Source organism: Calonectris borealis, chromosome 5 (assembly GCF_964195595.1).
Source record: "Calonectris borealis chromosome 5, bCalBor7.hap1.2, whole genome shotgun sequence".
NCBI classification, from domain to species: Eukaryota; Metazoa; Chordata; class Aves; order Procellariiformes; family Procellariidae; genus Calonectris; species Calonectris borealis.
In genome coordinates, this window is record NC_134316.1 from 27,385,113 (window position 1) to 27,393,965 (window position 8,853).

Sequence of the window (8,853 nt, forward strand, 5' to 3'; positions counted from 1 at the left end):
CTGCACTTCGGCCACAACAACCCCAGGCAACGCTACAGGCTTGGGGAAGAGTGGCTGGAAAGCTGCCCAGAGGAAAAGGACCTGGGGGTGCTGATTGACAGCCGGCTGAACATGAGCCGGCAGTGTGTTCAGGTGGCCAAGAAGGCCAACGGCATCCTGGCCTGTATCAGAAATAGTGTGGCCAGCAGGAGCAGGGAGGTGATCGTGCCCCTGTACTCGGCACTGGTGAGGCCGCACCTCGACTACTGTGTTCAGTTTTGGGCCCCTCACTACAAGAAGGACATGGAGGTGCTGGAGCATGTCCAGAGGAGGGCAACGAAGCTGGTGAAGGGCCTGGAGCACAAGCCTTATGAGGAGCGGCTGAGGGAACTGGGACTGTTTAGCCTGGAGAAGAGGAGGCTGAGGGGAGACCTCATCACGCTCTACAACTACCTGAAAGGAGGTTGTAGCGAGGTGGGTGTTGGTCTCTTCTCCCAAGTAACTAGCGATAGGACAAGAGGAAATGGCCTCAAGTTGCACCAAGGGAGGTTTAGATTGAACATTAGGAGAAATTTCTTTACTGAAAGAGTGGTCAGGCCTTGGAACAGGCTGCCCAGGGAAGTGGTGGAGTCACCATCCCTGGAGGTATTTAAAAGACGTGTAGATGAGGCCCTTAGGGACATGGTGTAGAGGGCATGGTGGTGTTGGGTTGACGGTTGGACACGATGATCTTAGAGGTCTTTTCCAACCTGATGATTCTATGATTCTATGATTCTATCTCTAAATAATGGTAAGGGAAGGAAAATATTTCAAAATCTCTCTTCAGACCACTGAATGTCTGCCACTAAAAGCCTTCAGAATACTAACTTCTCAAGGGTATGCTGGGTTTTTTTTCAGTCAGTGGAAGGTGAGAGTGGATGCTACCTTCAGTGAGGCCTTTGGGTTTCAGTAGTTTCAGCATGCACTAGGCAGGAGCCTCTATTAATGACTGCAGTCCACACGCTGTAATATCCTGAGGTGAGCAGCCTCATGGCTCAATCGGATAAAAATATAGGTGGATAACTGAGATTCTTAGTCTGAAACAATATAGATAGGTCTCTTCACATAAAGTTTTTTAAGAAAGATTACCCCATTTATAAACATAAGATGGGTGTATAAACCTGTGATTTAATTGTCTTATTCACATTACACAAGTATTTTTCATGGTGACTTCTCAGACCGAATCTTTATTAACTATTTAATAGACAACTTTTATGAACCACCTTGAATGTGTGTTCCTTTGATCTCCTCTGTTAGCAACCATTTGTGCCTAATTTACTCAGAGACTATTAACTGTGCATATTGAACTGAAAGAATCTGTCATATACAATTTTCTATTAAGTCATGAAATAAAAAAATTGTGAAAGCTACTGTAAATGAAATGTAAAAAAGCAAGGTGGTAGCTATGCAGCTAGGTTGTCTTTCATAGTATTTTGTAAATGATAGTAAATTACTTTCATGAATACAAAAATAATATTCTTACCATTATAATTTTCAACGGGTATGTTTTTATCAGACTTTTTTTCCCTAGGGTATTAAAAAAGATTATAAAACAGACAGTGATACTTTTCTTTTTGATGACATGATAACTTAGTTATTGTATTAGTATGAGCAAATCCAATGATCTTCATACTAGAAGAGAGGAATGTGCTCAAATAAATGACCTGGTCATATGAACTAGCCAAAAGAGTTTGTAATCTATTTGCATAAAGAAAGTTTTAAAAAATCTTTCGGGAAAAAGATACCCTTGGTAATAGGTGTGATGCTAAAAAGACAGTGACGTAAAGGGCAAAATCTTGCGCCTGCTGACACTAGCAGGAGATGTACTGACCCCAAATCCTCTTACATTAGTCAGAGATTGAAGTGTGAAGTTGACTTTGGCTTTCTTGAGTAGCTGACCACTTTAGGAATATAAGAGAACTAACTGTAGTGGCTTCTTTTTACATCTTTGGACAATGAGTCTAAAGAATATAGTAGCTCTTTGTGGTGTTAAGAGTATGCTTTCAACTGCTGTAGTCAGCAGTCTTGCTGTATGTCTGCTCAGACTATCTCTGGCAGCTCAGGAGCATTTATTCTCTTTCAAAACCTGTGTTTTAGACTCCCTGAGGGCATCCTATTAACTACTAAGGATAAGAGACAGCACCTCTTTCATCTTCTATCCATTTCAAATGCATGGAGAGGCTTTTAGCAAATAGCAAAATGTGATAAGAAGCTTCAAGCAATCAGCTTGTGTGGAGGAACTGGGAAGGAGAGGTAGCCTGTCAAATAAAGAGAGATTTGAATAATAATAATAATAGTGATGGTGATATATAGTGGGTTTCTTTGGGCTTTTTTTTGGGAAACATGCTAAGAGATCTATTTAGAGAAATAGTGAAGTGCTATAAATCCTACTGGATTTGGGAGGTCAAGGATTTGTCAACAGCCAAGCACAACTTACTCGAGGTGAAAAGCTATTGGTACATCAAGTCATGTATCTGAAGTGAGAAATCTTGAAGGTACAAAATCAGTAGATGTAGGCTCTACTTTCTATTTTCAAGTAGTTGTTCCATTGTTTCTTCTTGGACTGTGGATGCTATTACTGCTGTTTGCCAATTGATATGTTGTCAGTTTCTTGTACATTTAAAAAAAAGAACACCGAAGTTTAAGTGCATACTGCCTCTTTATGCTGATGTGATCTTATGTTGAACTCAAACATTTCATGTGTCACTAAAGAACACAGCTGGCAAAATTAAAATGCATACTGAGCCTTTAGCTTTGTGCATCACAGCTGTGCTTGAAATATCATTGCTCCTAAACAGGTTGATCTGTAATTACACCTGACCAAGCGTACCCTAAACCCTACCTCACTGTGGATGTTGGTGTTATGCCATGGAGTGCCACAGAAAGTCTTTTGTAAAGCTGCAGCTCAGATTACCATGAGCCTGCATCTCCTATACTAATCTGCTGCTATATATCAAGCCCTTTCATTTTATTTCCTTTGCCACTAAGAATTCCAGTAGTCTATCGAACCAAGCAGAATCAAGTCTATCAAACCAGTGCAGAATCTTGTTGCTGCTGTTGCTGAAGAGATGTCCCATTACTGTTTTTATCTTTACACAGTTAGTGGCCCATCTCAACAAAGTCTGAACCCCAATCGTAGCTATGTGCCATAGCCTATCTAACAGCTAATGACAAGTACAGACACTGCTGTGGTTGAGGAATGCCCTTTTTGAAGCTCTAGTCTTTTGAAATTGGACAGTGCTAAGCAACAACTACTCTTTTCCTCGGTAAAATCAGTATATGTTTTAATTTATCCCTGAGTTCTTAGTTGAAAACTTACCTGAGAGTGTGTGCAAGGATAGTGTAATTTTGCCAAGACTCTTTGGCTTTTCCACTTGGTAAAGTTGACATGTATCATATGAAGAGAGGGTTTCGATGAACCAGAGAAACTGATAAAATGAGAGAGCTGATAAGAAATTTAGTCAAGTGTAAATCCGTGCACTGACAGAAGGCACTGTTGAAAGCAGTGCCAAACCTCTCTCTGACTATAACATAGAGATGCAGTTTTGAGGAGTAGGTGGTCTTGGTATGTGTCTTGAACAACTTGATAATTATGAAAGATCTTTATTTTTTCTGCAGCTTTATCAGCCTTAGCTTCTACTGAGAACTAATTAACAGTATCCTCCAAGTCCTTTACCTGCATTATTCTGTTTTTCAGACAATGCCTGGTTTATCTGTGTCTTAGGCCTAAGCTCTTAAAAGGCAGGAACACTGACAGAGCTGCAAGTGTTAGCTTGTCCTCAGCAAGAATGTCTTTCTTCTGGATCCTCTTATGCAGGCATTTGACTACTCCAAGCATTGGATTTATGCAATCAACCAAAAATTAAATAAGGAATATGGAAACCTGTTCCTAAATCTATGCTGCTACTTTCTGCTTCTCTAGGAGACTAATAAAGGTCCTGCACGATTAAAAACTATGAACACAGTTACTCAGAATTCATCCAGTCCTGTGAGACCTGGCACTCGATGCAGATGAGTATTGAGAATATCTCAGAACAAGGAGTTCCAGGTCTGAGATTGGTGTGGCAAAGTCCTTGTGCATGCATGTGTGGTGGAAGTCTGTGTATACTCCAACGTGGAAAAAGATTTGTTTTCTTCTTCAGGCTGTCAGGACACACAGATAGCTGAAGACACATGCATATGTGAGTTTTGAGTGGCAAGTCACATCCTGGGTGTTCCTACTACATAGACCATAACACTTGGTGTTCCTTTGATCCTTCATGTAGTAATCAGTCTTCATAATGCTTTTCCCAGCAGAACTGGAGACAGGAGTCCCAATCTACGAAGGCTTTTGATATTTCTTTTTCCCCTGAGCTGCAAGATCAACCAATGCTATCTTTTAGCATCAATGTGAGAAAACAAACCTGTTTTCTCGTTATCTACTTTAGATGCTACCTGAAAGTTACAGAAATCCCGTGACTATTGGTCCAATACACGTGTTGTAGACATGTAAGAAGGTAGAAAAAATTCACAAGGGTCTGCAGAATTTGAGTACAATGGATTTGTTTCCCCTCCAGCATCAAAGAGCACAACAAAAGCTATGGGTTCACAACTGAAGTACTGCAACAACTGAGGCTGAAGTAGCTATAGAACAAAAGTGCTTGTGAACTTGGGGAAATATGCATGAATATATGGGAAATGTGAGTCAAATCACTTCATCTCTCCGGGCAGACTGGGAGGCTTGCCAGTTTAAACAGCCTCAGTGTTCAGAATCAGAAAACTGTCTATTTTAACGTTAGCAACTAATTGTCTTGGATGTCTTTTTGTTTAACAACTTTATGATTGCAGGATACCTCAAAAGGGGCTGAGATGAAAGGCACTTTATTAGCTACCGAGTTTGAAAATGGAATAAGTAGGCAGAGAACAGGGATTGGCTTAAAATGTCTTGAATGTTAGAATTTGTGTGACTTTTTAAAACTTCCAAACTGTATTGCTACTCTTTGCAGTCTAGGGCTCCTTAATGCCAAAAAGGGCCATTGTTTTAAAGTGTTTTATATACCCTGAGTTACAATTGCTCTGCAGCTCTTGAGTTTGCTGATATACGTGTGAGTCCAGGAAATAGCCCAAATTAGGGGATAAACTCACCATGTGGGGTGTACGGGGTAATTGTCCCCAAATGTGGCACTGACAGAGGCAGAGAAGATTCTTTGTACACAGAAACTTCTCAGACTTGTGCTTCTTTGCTCATGCCAGTGTATAGCCTGTGGTTAGCATTGGTGAACTTTTTCAATCTCATTGCACCTCCCAGAGAACAGGCTGAAATATCATGTTAAGCCTCTGATGTTCCAACTTTAAATCCGGACTTTGGTGGTTAGGGAAATTCTTGTCCTTCCTGTACTCCCCCCCCCCCGCCTTTTCTGTTTCAAAGTTTTTGGGAGTTTTATCCTAGCTGAAATCTTCTTCAAGCAAGATTTAAACAGCCCTTGCCCCTCAAATTGTCAGCTGTATTGACTTTTTTAACACCCAGCATGGATGCTTCCTCTCACAGTATCTTTGTGGCACAACTTATTCATTAATGAATTCCATAGTGCCTTACAATCTGCACATACAACCATATTATAAGATCCATCCGAGGCTGAGAAAGCGAGCTGAGAAAGTTTAGAGCTCCAATTAGTTAGGGAAGGTATTATCTCCCTTCTTTAAGAGGAAGTAAACAACTGGTGTTTGCTTTAGTAAAAAAGCTGTTGTTTGGTGATGTTGATATCCTCTGCAAAGGCAGTCTGCTTCCTTGTCCTGCAAACCGATGAACACATACAGGGAATAGTTCCTGCTTCTCTTTCTTCAGGTGATACTTCTTGATCCCATGTGGACTGTGCTCTGAAAAAGGCCTTCAACTCCACAGTGGATCAAATCTAGCTTTAATAATAAGCTTAGCTACAAAAGATTCTTGAAACTAACCATCCGTAGCATGAGATTGTGATGCATACAGTCCCTCTCATTCTGCATACCATTAAAGGGATCTGAGTATAGACCTGACAACTTGTAACTACCGAACAAAAAAGGGTATGTTTTTCTTTCCAAAAGGTTTTGACTCAATTAACCACTGTATCCTGATATCCAGTTAAGCATAGTCTGATTTTTTTTTTTTTTTTTGTGATGCTATTTAGTTCACTTTATGTTTTCAGGGTTACGTGGTATGTTCTGGTCAAAATGATAGACTTCAGAGCTGTGGCTTTATTTGTCATTCATTAAAATCTTCTGTTTCATATTTTATCATAAGTTTTTACAATAGAACTTCCAGACAATTCAATTTAAGCCACTGGAGAGGTACATCTTGGATGTGTTGTTTAAGTGGGTGGTAAGGAAAGCACAGGCATACTTGCACAGCCTCTGCTGAAGACAATATTGCTGCATTTTCATTACAACATTTATGTGAAATTAGGCGGGTTCAGGTGTCACTCTGCATGCTCCTGATTGCAGTGTACCTCCCATTTGGCAACACCAGTGAGTGTCTGGAAATGGGCAGAGGTTTTAATTTCAAATAATATTGATTCAAGTTTATGCTGGAAACTTTCAACAGTTTAACTGGACTGTCCTTGGCATTTGCTTCATTCAGGAGGACACTCTGCTTTCCACAGAGACTCTCAAATCCTGGGTGCTTTACCAGGAGAGTGTCAGGAAGAAGCTCCGATTCCTTCTCTACCTTAGGGACAAAGTGGCGTGGAGGCAACTGGATACTAATGCGAGCTGATTCCCCAACTTGTAAATGAGCATGTAAATTCAAGTAGCTTTACTGGGAACAGGCTTTGTCAGGGATGTTCTTGAATGTTCTTCTTGGCCTATGAGTTGTCTATATGCACAAATACTTTTCATCATCAAATATTAACTGGAAGAGTTCTGAAATAGAAACTTCAGCCAGGCATCTTTCTCTAGAAATTGACTGCAAATTGTAGCACATTAACACACTGCTAGGAGTAGTTTTATTTTGAACGTGCTTTTCAGATGTGCAGGTGAATCCCATCTAGACACCTACTTATTATTCTTTGAGGCTTTCTTTAGCCTGGGGGTACATGGAATAACAGACACATGGAAAACAATGAATGCTCTAAAACACTTCATTTTTTCATAAGCTACTTTGCTGGCAAGCAGTGATCCTTGTAGTATATTCTTCAGGTCCAAACGCTCAGAATATGCTCCAGGGACCAACTCCTATTACAAAAGCAATGAATGCACCTTACACTTACATTGTGACTCCTGTGGCAGATTTGTAGGTACCGGTCAGTTCTGTGTGCTTACTGCTGTTGGTGACCTTGGGATGAAATAGCACCTTTGGGAATTCATGGAGCCTTCAAAAAATCTGGAGTGCTCTTAAAGATGATTGAAAAGGCTGCAAATAAAAATGATCAGATGGTGTGGAAGAGTAGAATAGCAAGTGGTAGATGCCGCTGATGACAACAGAAACAGTTTAATTAAATACAGTGTAATTTTTTGTTAAGGAAGTGTACTGAACTTATAATCTTTCATATTTAATGAAGAGTCCAATATCTCAGCTGTAGTTAGAAATGCACCACGTGTTTTGTGCAAGTTGCCTCCAGCTTGGTCGTGCAGACCAGTCCTTGGGAAGTTCCTCTCAGTACAGTATGATGTGGTAGGCTGCAGGGAGGGTTCTGTCTGTGCCACTGTAGATATTCCCTGACTTAAGGGAAGGATGGTGTGTGAGAGCAGGCCAGGAAAAAATAGCCAGCTTTAAGTGGCAACTGCTCCCAAGTAATCTTCCTTGAGGAATCCCTGGTATGACTGCATGGTCTTTATGCTTGACATGACAAGAAGAGAGAAATCTTCCTCAGTCTCTTTGGCTGTTTTATTGGTGATGTCCTGTAGAAGTAAAACCAAAACAAACTGTTAGAAAAGTGAACTCCGTTTTTTCCCAGCGCTACAGTTTTAACATCAAGAGGAAGATAAGCTGATCCCAAGTGGATGCTCCCCAACGTGTTGAGGGGAAAGGGTGATACTTCAGTATTCTGGCCTGACATGTATGGCAATGTAGTAACGATCTTCAAATACACAAAACCAAAGCTGAATGTCATTCTCTGTAGAGCTTCCTCTCCAAATACAGTGCTCTCATAGGATTATTACTGACATATTTTACATTACTCCCCTCAGACCCAGAGTAACTAAGGTTGCCTTCTGACTTTTTTTTGGAGAATGAACTAAATTCCACCACTGCTTGAAGTGGTACAGTCTAGAGTATGTCCACTCCAGTTAGGGATGTATCTCAATTGATGTCACTGTATTGATTAAAAACCGACTGTCGTGGTTTAACCTGGCAGGCAGCCAAATACCACGCAGCCGCACACTCACTCCCCCCGCCCCCCCAGTGGGACGGGGAGAGAATCGGAAGGGTAAGAGTGAGAAAAACTCGTGGGTTGAGATAAAGACAGTTTAATAGAACAGAAAAGGGAGAATAATGATAATAAATAATGATAGAATATACAAAATGAGTGATGCACAATGCAATTGCTCACCACCCGTGCTGACCGATAACCAAGTAGCGATCGGCACTTCCTGGATCACGCCTACCGTTCATATACTGAGCATGACGTCACATGGTATGGAATACCCCATTGGCCAGCTGGGCTGGCTGTCCTGATTATGTTCCCTCCCATCTTGTGTACCTAGCTCAGTCAGTAGGCATGGGAGCTGTCCTTGGGCTAGGAGGGCACTTAGCAACAACTGAAAACATCAGTGTGTTATCAACATTCTCCTCATACTGAATCCAAAACACAGCACTAGGAAGAAATTTAACCCTATCCCTGCCGAAACTAGGACACCGAGTAAAGGTATACAGTTATCTCA